Genomic DNA, 12,385 nt, shown 5'->3' with positions numbered 1-12,385 from the left:
ACTTTACTTTTAATTTGTATTCCCCATTTCAGAATTACGAGAGTTAAATCTTCAGATTATGCTAAACTAAATTTGTTCTGCATTAATTTTTTAAATAAAGATTCTTGCTTGGGGGAGTTCACTGAGTTGGTTGGAAGGAAATTCAGGACACAGCCAACATAAACCTACCAACACTGAGGAAATGGTTGTTCTTCTTGAAAAAACGTTTTGAAGTTGTGTCAGGTGGTCCTCACTTTAGAAAGTAACAGTGCTAGAAAGAACATATCAGAAATAAAACTTGTCAAGTGCCACTCAGGAAAAGATGAGGCCCACTCTGGGCCTGAAAATTTCACTGTCATGGTTTTGAGTGCATCTATCTGGTTTCAAAATCTTTCCATAACAGGCAGGTGGGTGTTGTTCAAAGGGGATTTAGGAAGATAGAGGGGTTACTTAAGAAAACTGAACACTTGTCCAAACCGTATACAATTTCCCGCACATCTAGACAGAGATATTGTTAGCTGTAAGGAATATATCATAGGGATTCCAAGCAAACATCAATTTCCATTTATTTATTTATTTATTTATTTATTTATTTATAAAACTTCATTTATTTATTTGACAGAGAAAGAGAGTGAGAGAGCACATGCAGGGGTGGGAGAGGGAGAGGCAGAGGGAGAAGCAGGCTCCCCGCTGAGCAGGGAGCCTGACGCAGGGCTCATCCCAGGACCCTGGGATCATGACCTGAGCCGAAGGCAGATGCTTGACCGACTGAACCACCCAGGAGCCCCCAAACATCAAATTTTAAAACTTTCACTAAATATAGCTGGGTAATTGTTCAGCAAGGGTCAGATTTCATTTCTTTCTTTTTAGTTTCATGTATCCTACTGAGGGTGAGACTCAGGCATTATCTACCCACACCTATGTGGTATTAATGAGAATCATAGCATTCAAATTATATGTCAAAGTATCACATTTTGCAGTGCCTGGCCAAAGGTACGCATTCAACAAATATTCTTTCCTATACTTTTCTGCTTCAACACCCCCATGATACATTAGTGACTACTTTGTGAATGTGATAAAGTGCTATTTAGGTTTTTGGTAAATAGTTTCACACAGCAGTTTTTCTTTCATTGTGGTATCACTATAAAATGTAAGTGAGAAGATTTAAGCTCTAGCCAATCGTGGAGATCTATATATCTGCTAGCTATCGATCCAGCTATGGAAAGGCACAGAGAGTCTCAATTGTGCTGACCAAGTGGATTTTTTAACACAATTGTATTTCTTTGACTAGAGGCTCTGGTACAGTAATTACTTTTCTTCAAAAGAAACTTCTTAGCCCATCACAATGGCAACAGACCTAATAAAGCCAAATAGATCCCAGAAGTTATTGGAGCTGATCTTCTAGCTGATAGAAGCTATTTCCTTTAGTGTGAAAAGGAACACATCTCTGGCCTTCATTTTCTTGTTATAAAATTCAAATAAAGTATCTGGTAGCTTTTTGCTACCAAACGCAGCATGCTCTGTCTCTTTCATGCATTTCTAAATGTTCTTACGTGTTCTTTGATTTTTAGAGTAAATTGCCCATTGAACTTTAATTTGTCCTCATTGTTGTGTACGAGACTGAAAGTGTTTTAGACTACTTTATAAACTGAATGGAATTGAGTGTAGGGTGTATGAGAATCTTGCTACCACATTGCAGAGACTGTTGGGACTAGTATCCTGAAAACACCCATTACCCGAGTAGGGTCCTCAGCTCAGGAATTCCACTTGCTATAGAGGCTGATAATGGAAAAGGAACTTGGAAGATGAAGTACAGAGTTTGCCAGGTTTATCAGGGCCTGCCCTGGAGTGAAGGCAAGTGAGACAACTAGGGTGCCACCTTTAAGGAGATACTCTCTCCAGGGTCACCCAAGTCCTTCGCCGGCTTCACCCCAGAGCCGACCAATTTACCGAGACTTTTCCTAATGTAGTCAATCAAAAATGGAAGGTGTTTCAATCTAAAAGTTACAATAACAAAAATTAATATTCATTTAGGTGTACCTTATAAATAAAGCCCTACCCTAAGTGTTTTATTTTTCATTATCTTATTGGATCCTCCTACAACAAATATGAGATGGGTTCTAATAGCTCTAATAGGTTCTAGTCCATCATTTTAAAGCTGAGCTAACTGAGGCACAGAGAAAGAAAGTAATATGCTGGAGGTCTCACTGTAAGTAGACACAACCCACTGGAGAACTGGGCTTCAAACCCAGGTTGTAGGACTGACTGTCATTTCAAAGGAAACTCTAAAGCACCTTCGCTGTGTAAACGGGAGGCTTCCAGTGACAGTCTGGGACGCTGGGCTTGGTTTAAGATCAGGACAAGGTTGGTCGGTGGAAGCTGAGTATGTAATTAAAAGAAGTCGAAAGACTATTATGAAGATGGTAGAACTGGCCCTATATTTGCTAGGGCTACTTAACAATATACCATAGGCTGGATGGCTTAGCCAACAGATATTTATGTGCTCACAGTTCTGGAGGCTGGAAATCCAAGATCAAGGTGTAGGCAGGTGTGGTTTCTCCTGAGGCCTCTCTCTTGGCTTGCAGACTGCTGCCTTCTTACTGTGTCCTCATGTGGCCACACCTGTGCCTTTTCCCCTGCATGTGTATGCCTCCCTGGCATCTCTTTTTCTTATAAGGACGCCAGTCCTATTGGAATAGGGCCCCACCCTTATGACCTGATTTCACATTAATTACCTCTCTACTAAAGTCCCTGTCTCTAAATACAGTCACAATGGGGTCACGGCTTCAATCTATGAATTTGGGGTGGAGGCCATACAATCCATACGAGGTACACAAAGGTGATTCGACTCCTATTGTCCCAAAGGGATGTATCAGCCAGGCAGGGTAGGCTAGGATCTGACGTAGTAACAAGCAATCTTACATTCTTAGTGAGTTAATACAATAAATGCTAATTTCTTAGTCAGGTTGTAGGCATAGTATGGCTAGGCAGAGGCTTTTTGTGTTCTCTCAGGGTCCCAGGATGTCGGGGGCTTATCTGGACACATGCTTTTACCCTGTGGAGAATGGGGAAAAAAAAAAAAGAAAAAGACAGGAACTTGGAAAATTGTGCATTGGTTTTTAAAACTTGCACCTGCAGGTGACGCATATCACTTCCTTTCACATCCCAGTGGCTGAACCAAACCATAAACTATGCCTAAATTGAAAGGAAGTAGAAAGTACAATCCTGCTACTGTAGGCCTGGAAGGAGTGCAGGTTGCTAGTTGGGAAGTGAGAATCAGATCTTGAGCAAATGTCTTTTATTTCCTTGATGAGGAGGCAGCTTTAAGGATGTAGGCTGTTTCAAATATTTTTTGTTTATTTGATTTGGTTTGGGCTTTGGTTTAGAGGGGCAATTTAATTCTCTACTTTGTATTGTGAGATATTTGGCATTTCTGGGCATACCCAATAAAAGCCAGTAACTCTTCTCCACCTCATTATGAGAACAAAAAACATCCCTTAAATTTTCAAAACCCCTCTAGGGAGGGAGCTGTGGGCTGGAAGAACCAACTACTGGGAACACAAAGTGTTGTAATTTAGGAATGTTCCCTAACACCCAAGACTCATTCCTCGGTCCCAGACCTTAGGTCTGTTTGTCAGTAAAGGCAACAACACATTCACTTGCTCCCAAACACCCCTCATTTTCTGAGCACAAGAAATGGAAATGGAGTGAAGATACTGAAATTTGTTCACCCCGGGTCAGGCACTGGGGCATAAATAATTCTGTAAAAGATACAATGTCAGGGAAACCAACAAGAAGAAGAAAGAGATATAGACTGAAGGACACAAAGCCAGGAGTTGGTGTCGCCCTCACATCTGCAGAATTTGCAGGGAGAAATTTGCCTAAATGCCTGTAATATTTGGACTCAAGAAGCAGACCTAAATATTAATTACAACAAATCATAAATACAAAAATTTGCAGAAACCATGTGGAAATACTCAGTTGGGTGTGTTATGGTCTGCATGCATAAGTAGGGAAACATATTGCTGACCATGGCCAACGTCAAAACTAGTGAAATGTACAGATTTTAATACCTCATTTCACTGTTGTTTTGCAGCAGTAAAATACTTTTGCAATTATGTAGCTTCCAGTATTTCTTATGGAAAATTACTTTTTCTCAACATAATGACCTTTTAAGTTGTGGTAATACTTCATTTTAATTTCAAAACTATTTATACCTCTTACAGTTAGTGCCATATGATTTAGAACTTTATTTTATGGTCTCTCATTCTCCACTCTTTTGTTGCATAAATATTTCCTACTTAATATGACTTTTTAAAAATGATGCTGGTATAAATATGTCAAAGGAGGAGGTAAAATTAGTATCTTTTGTGTTTCTACACATTTCAAGAACACAACAATGAAAAGAAATACAGAAAATATAACAAAATTAAGGAATTTATTTAGGTAGTTCAAAAATCGATATATGAAACATTAACATCTTTCCTGTATTAAAAAAAAACAGTAAGAGTCATAATAGAAGGAAAGTACCCGTATATAAGAATGATTAAAAAAAAGAGATGAACTGCTTTGAAATGGACTTAAGAAATATGCATGATTTATATAGATAAATTTTTTTAAATTCTATTGAGCATAAGTGAAGTTTTAAATAACTGAACACTCTTGTATTGAAACACTCAATATAAGTTTAAATTCACCCAAAATTCATCTATAAACTCAGTATGACCCAAATTAAAATACATATAGATTTCACTGAAAATCAACATGGGATAATAGCTTGGAAAATAATGAAAAAGAATACTAAGGAAAATGTATCAAACTAGATATTAAGACTTGTTATAAAGGTATGGTAATTAAAACAGTTTTCTACTGATGAGAGTATCATGCAGGATGAACTAGGATATTCTGTAGCAAAAAAAATCTCAACATCTTCATGACCTAGAAGAACAAATGTTTAGCTTTTTGCTCATTCTGCAGACCATTACACTCTAAGGTGGCCTTAGAGCTCTGTACACATTTCCTGACTCAAGGATTCAGGCTAATGAAACAGTATCATCTTGAGCATTACAGGTTATCATAACAGATAGATAAAAGAGTGCAAAGTAGCTTGCATTAATGATGAAATACTTCAGCACCTAGCATTTCTGTTTGTAGCTCATTGGACAGAAATGACCCCATTTAACTACAAGGGGGCCTGGTGACTGGACTCCCGCCATGCACCTGGAAGACAGGGAGCCAGAAATATTGGGTGATCAGCAGTAATGACTAGCACAATTAGAAATAAGCAGATAGGTAAAGCAGACAGAAGTATCCAAAGATAGACTATATAAGAATGAAGTTTCTAATAGAGTTTGAAATATAATACTGAAATTATACGTTTGCATGTTGTGTATGCACACACATGTATTCTTTACTAAATGACGAATCATTCATCCAAGAAAGATTTACCTTTTTACCTTGTGCCTACAATATGCTAGGAGCTATTATAGTATGTCTGGGGATATACTGGAGAAAACAAACAAACAAAATCCCTGCCTTTACTTTGCTTACTGACATACAGACCTGAGAGATACATGACCCGTGCCCTCACAGATCATAACCTATCCATGAGAAAAGTGGATGCTACTGAGAACATACAACATTTTGCATGAATATTTTAATTACATGTGCATTACCCTTCTAAGTAGATTGGATACTTGTTTTAATTCTCCATTTCTCCTTAGGCTTTAATGTCCTGTTCTCATTAAGCTAATTTTTTTAACACAGGAATTTATGCCTTGTTTTTTTATTTGTTTGTTTTTTTTTCTTTTACTTTTAGGTCAGAGACTATAAATCAAATGTGTCTATTTATACACTTTAGTTTCAAAAAATTTATGTTCATTATTTTACATAAAATGCATAATTATGTGCATGGATTACATAAACCCTTAATAAAACTAAATGAGACAGAAGAAAATGATTTCTTATACTCTGCCACCTGTAGATGTCTACTTCTAATATTTTGATGTATCTTTATTCCTTTCTTCCATATTGTAACTACCATATAGGAAGTAGGTGTTCCTTTAAAGCTTGAAAAAGCTGAGTAAACTGTGAGCTCTTTTTGGTTTTTAAACTTTTTTAAACAGATTTTCTTTCTTTCTTTCTTTCTTTCTTTCTTTCTTTCTTTCTTTCTTTCTTTCTTTCTTTCTTTCTTTCTTTCTTCCTTCCTTCCTTCCTTCCTTCCTTCCTTCCTTCCTTCCTTCCTTCCTTCCTTCCTTCCTTTCTTTCTTTCTTTCTTTCTTTCTTTCTTTCTTTCTTTCTTTCTTTCTTTCTTTTTCTTTCAGAGAGTGAGAGCGAGTGTGGGTGGGGGAGGAGCAGAGGGAGAGGGACAAGCAGACTGAGCACCAACCTTATGCAGGGCTCAGTCTCACAACCCTGAGATCATGACTGGAGCTGAAATCAAGAGGGGGATGCTCAACTGACTTGAGCCACCCAGGAGCCCCCAGTTTTTAATCTTAATATCAAATAATTATTTGATAACCTATTCAAATTTTTTCTATGTATTTTTCTGTTAAGGTCTTCTATTTCTTTTTGGAGAGATTTTGTTACATATTACCTTGGAAATAATCTGTTTTAAGAATACGTAAAACTTATGATATCTTCCATATCAGTTATATCCTCCCCCCTTTAAAATAGACTCTTTTTATTTATTTTTATTTTTATTTTTTTAAAGTAGCTTTAGATTCATAGCAAAAGTGAGGAATATAGAGTTCCCATATAAAACTTTCACCACTATGAACATTCCTCATCACAGTGGTATCTTTGTTACCATTGAAGAACCTACATTGACACATTATTATCATTCCAAGTCTATAGTTTATATTAGGGTTCATTTTTGGTGTTATGTAGTCTATGGGTTTTGACAAATGAATAATGCCATGTATCTACCATTACAGTATCATACAGAATAGTATCACTACTCTAAAAATCCTCCTATTCCTCCCTCCCTCTCTCCCAGCCCTAGAAATCATTAAACTTTTTACTGTCTGTATAGTTTTTGCCTTTTCCAGAATGTCATATAGTTGTACTCATACAGTGTGCAGCCTTTTCAGATTAGCTTCTTTCATTTAATAATATACAGTTAAGTTTCCTTATGTCTTTTCATGGCTTGATGACTCATTTCTTTTTAGTACTAAATAATATTCCATTGTCTGGTTGTATCACTGTTTATTTATCCATTCACTTACTGAACAATGACTTAGTTGCTTCCAAATTTTGGCAATTATGAATAAAGCTGTTATAAACATTTGTGCAGAGATTTTGTATGGACATAAGTTTTCAATTCCTTTGGGTAAATGCCAAGAAGTATGATTGCTGGAGCATATGGTAAGAGTATATTTAGTTTTCTAAGAAATTGCCGAACTGTCTTCCAAAGTGGCTGTACCACTTTCCATTCCCGCCAGCAGTGTGTAAGAGTTCCTGTTGCTCCACATCATCACCAGCACTTGGGTTGACTGTGTGCTGGATTTTGGCCATTCTAACAGGAATGTGGTGGTATTTCATTGTGCTTTAATTTCTAATTCCCTAATGACATATGATATTAGATATCTTTTCATATGCTTATTTGCCATCTGTATATCTTCTTTGGTCAGGTGTCTATTCAGGTCTTTTGACCCCCCCCCTTTTTTTAAGTGGGTTATTCATTTTCTTCCTGTTTAAGAGTTCTTTGTATATTTTGGTTAATAGTCCTTAGTCAGATATGTCTTTTGTAAGTATTTTATCCCAGTCTATGGCTTGTGTTTTCATCTTGACTGCCTTTCACAGAGAAGTTTTTAATTTTAGTGAAATCCAACTTATCAATTATTTCTTTCCTGGTTTGTGACTTTGGTTTGTATCTAAAGTCATGGTGTTACCCAAGAACATCTAGATTTGCTCCTGTGTTATCTTCCAGGAGCTTTATATTTTGCATTTTATATTTAGGTCTGTGACTCATTTTTTTATTATTATTTTATGTTAATCACCATACATTACATCATTAGTTTTTGATGTAGTGTTCCATGATTCATTGTTTGCATATAACACCCAATGCTCCATGCAGAACGTGCCCTCTTTAATACCCATCACCAGGCTAACCCAACCCCCCACCCCCCTCCCCTCTAGAACCCTCGTTTGTTTTTCAGAGTCCATCGTCTCTCATGGTTCTTCTCCACCTCCAATTTCCCCCACACTTCATTCTTCCCCTCCTGCTACTTTTTTTTTTTTAACATATATTATATTATTTGTTTCAAGGGAACAGATCTGTGATTCAACAGTCTTGCACAACTCACAGCGCTCACCATAGCACATACCCTCCCCAATGTCTCTCACCCAGCCACCCCATCCCTCCCACCCCCCACCACTCCAACAACCCTCAGTTTGTTTCCTGAGATTAAGAATTCCTCATATCGACGAACCATTAGAGACAATGGACTATGAAAAACAAACTGACGGTTCTAGAGGGGAGGAGGGTGGGGGGATGGGTTAGCCTGGTGATGGGTATTAAAGAGGGCACATTCTGCATGGAGCACTGGGTGTTATGAACAAACAATAAATCATGGAACACTACATCAAAAACTAATGATGTAATGTATGGTGATTAACATAACAATAAAAAATTATTAAAAAACCTCATATCAGTGAGGTCATATGATACATGTCTTTCTCTGATTGACTTATTTCGCTCAGCATAACACCCTCCAGTTCCATCCACGTCGTTGCAAATGGCAAGTTTTCATTCCTTTTGATGGCGGCATAGTATTCCATTGTGTGTGTATATATATATATATATATATACATATATATATATATATATACTGAATCTTCTTTATTCATTCATCTGTCGATGGACATCTTGGCTCTTTCCACAGTTTGGCTATTGTGGACATTGCTGCTATAAACATCAGGGTGCACGTACCCCTTTGGATCCCTACATTTGTATCTTTATGGTAAATACCCAGTAGTGCAATTGCTGGGTCATACGGTAACTCTATTTTCAACTTTTTGAGGAACCTCCATACTGTTTTCCAGAATGGCTGCACCAGCTTGCATTCCCACCAACAGTGTAGGAGTGTTCCCCTTTCTCTGCATCCTCGCCAACATCTGTCATTTCCTGACATGTTAATTTTAGCCATTCTGACTGGTGTGAGGTGGTATCTCATTGAGGTTTTGATTTGGATTACCCTGACACTGAGCAATGTTGAGCACTTTCTCATGTGTCTGTTGGCCATTTGGATGTCTTCTTTGGAAAAATGTCTGTTCATGTCTTCTGCCCATTTCTTGATTAGATTATTTGTTCTTTGGGTGTTGAGTTTGATAAGTTCTTTATAGATTTTGGACACTAGCCCTTTATCTGATATGTCATTTGCAAATATCTTCTCCCATTCTGTCAGTTGTCTTTTGGTTTTGTTGACTATTTCTTTTGCTGTGCAAAAGCTTTTTATCTTGACAAAGTCCCAATAGTTCATTTTTGCCCTGCTCCCTTGCCTTTGGCGATGTTTCTAGGAAGAAGTTGCTGTGGCTGAGGTCGAAGAGGTTGCTGCCTGTGTTCGCCTTTAGGTTTTCGATGGACTCCTGTCTCACACTGAGGTCTTTCAACCATTTGGAGTCTATTTTTGTGTGTGGTGTAAGGAAATGGTCCAGTTTCATTCTTCTGCATGTGGCTGTCCATTTTCCCAACACCATTTGTTGAAGAGACTGTCTTTTTTTCATTGGACATTCTTTCCTGCTTTGTCGAAGATTAGTTGACCAGAGTTGAGGGTCCATTTCTGGGCTCTCTATTCTGTTCCACTGATCTATGTGTCTGTTTTTGTGCCAGGACCATATTGTCCTGATGATGACAGCTTTGTAATAGAGCTTGAAGTCCGGAATTGTGATGCCACCAGCTTTGCTTTTCTTTTTCAACATTCCTCTGGCTATTCAGGGTCTTTTCTGGTTCCATACAAATTTTAGGATTATTTGTTCCATTTCTTTGAAAAAAGTGGATGGCATTTTGATAGGGATGGCATTAAATGTGTAGATTGCTCTAGGTAGCATTGACTTCTTCACAATATTTGTTCTTCCAATCCATGAGCATGGAACATTTTTCCATTTCTTTGTGTTTTCCTCAATTTCTTTCATGAGTATTTTATAGTTTTCTGAGTACAGATTCTTTGCCTCTTTGGTTAGATTTATTCCTAGGTGTCTTATGATTTTAGGGTGCCATTGTGAAGGGGATCGACTCCTTAATTTCTCTTTCTTCTGTCTTGTTGGTGTATAGGAATGCCACTGATTTCTGTGTATTGATTTTATATCCTCTCACTTTACTGAATTCCTATATGAGTTCTAGCAGTTTTGGGGTGGAGTCTTTTGGGTTTTCTACATAAAGTATCATATCATCTGCAAAGAGTGAGGGTTTAACTTCTTCTTTGCCGATTTGGATGCCTTTGATTTCTTTTTGTTGTCTGATTGCTGTGGCTAGGACTTCTAGTACTATGTTGAATAGCAGTGGTGATAGTGGACATCCCTGCCGCGTTCCTGACCTTAGGGGAAAAGCTCTGTTTTTCCCCATTGAGAATGATATTCGCTGTGGGTTTTTCATAGATGGCTTTTATGATGTTGAGGTATGTACCCTCTATCCCTATACTCTGAAGAGTTTTGATCAAAGAAGGATGCTGTACGTTGTCAAATGCTTTGTCTGCATCTATTGAGAGGATCATATGGTTCTTGTTCTTGTTCTTTATTAATGTATTGTATCACATTGATTGATTTGCAGATGTTGAATCAACCTTGCAGCCCAGGGATAAATCCCAATTGGTCGTGGTGAATAATCCTTTTAATGTACTGTTGGATCCTATTGGCTAGTATTTTGGTGAGAATTTTTGCATCCATATTCATCAAGGATATTGGTCTGTAATTCTCCTTTTTGAGGGGGTCTTTGGTTTGGGGATCAAGGTAATGGTGGCCTCATAACACGAGTTTGGAAGTTTTCCTTCCATTTCTATTTTTTGGAACAGTTTCAGAAGAATAGGTATTAATTCTTTAAATGTTTGGTAGAATTCCCCTGGGAAGCCATCTGGCCCTGGGCTTTTGTTTGTTGGGAGATTTTTGATGACTGCTTCAATTTCCTTAGTGGTTGTAGGTCTGTTCAGGTTTTCTGTTTCTTCCTGGTTCAGTTTTGGTATTTGATACATCTCTAGGAATGCATCCATTTCTTCCAGATTGTCTAATATGCTGGCATAGAGTTGCTCATAATATGTTCTTATAATTGTTTGTATTTCTTTGGTGTTGGTTGTGATCTCTCCTCTTTCATTCGTGATTTTGTTGATTTGGGTCATTTCTCTTTTCTTTTTGATAAGTCTGGCCAGGGGTATATCAATCTTGTTCATTCTTTCAAAGAACCAGCTCCTAGTTTCATTGATCTGTTCTACTGTTTTTTGGTTTCTCTTTCATTGATTTGTGCTCTGATCTTTATGATTTCTCTTCTCCTGCTGGGTTTAGGCTTTATTTGGTGTTCTTTCTCCAGCACCTTTAGGTGCAGGGTAGTTTGTGTATTTGAGACCTTTCTTGTTTCTTGAGAAAGGCTTGTATTGCTATATACTTTCCTCTTAGGACTGCCTTTGCTGCATCCCAAAGATTTTGAACAGTGTGTTTTCATTTTCATTTGTTTCCATGAATTTTTTAAATACTTCTTTAATGTCCCGGTTGACCCATTCATTCTTTAGTAGGATGCTCTTTAGCCTCCATGTATTTGAGTTTTTTCCCCACTTTCCTCTTGTGATTGATTTCTGGTTTCAAAGTATTGTGATCTGAAAATATGCAGGGAATGATCCCAATATTTTGGTACCAGTTGAGACCTGATTTGTGACCTATGATGTGATCTATTCTGAGAATAGACACTAGAGAAGAATTTGTATTCTGTTGCTTTGGAATGAAATGTTCTGAATATATCTGTGAAGTCCATTTGGTCCAGTGTGTCATTTAAGGTCTTTATTTCCTTATTGATCTTTTGCTTAGATAATCTGTCCATTTCAGTGAGGGGGGTGTTAAAGTCTCCCTCTATTATTGTATTGTTGTAAATGTGTTTCTTTGCTCTTATTATTAACTGCCTTATATAATTGGCTGCTACCATGTTAGGGGCATAGATATTTACAACTGTTAGATCTTCTTGTTGGATAGACCCTTTAAGTGGGATACAGTGTCCTTCCTTATCTCTTATTATAGTCTTTGGTTTAAAATCTCATTTGTCTGATATAAGGATTGCCAGCCCAGCTTTCTTTTGGTGTCCATTAGCCTGGTAAATGGTTTTCCACCCCCTCACTTTCAATCTGGGGGTGTCTTTGGGCCTAAAATGAGTCTCTTGCAGACAGCCTATTGATGGTTCTTGTTTTTTTTAATCCAATCTGATAGGCTG

Source organism: Eumetopias jubatus, unplaced genomic scaffold, assembly GCF_037043125.1.
Source record: "Eumetopias jubatus isolate StellerSeaLion01/CBP00866 unplaced genomic scaffold, mEumJub1_p1.0 scaffold_2, whole genome shotgun sequence".
Classification (NCBI taxonomy): Eukaryota; Metazoa; Chordata; class Mammalia; order Carnivora; family Otariidae; genus Eumetopias; species Eumetopias jubatus.
Note: the sequence above shows the minus strand (reverse complement) of the source record.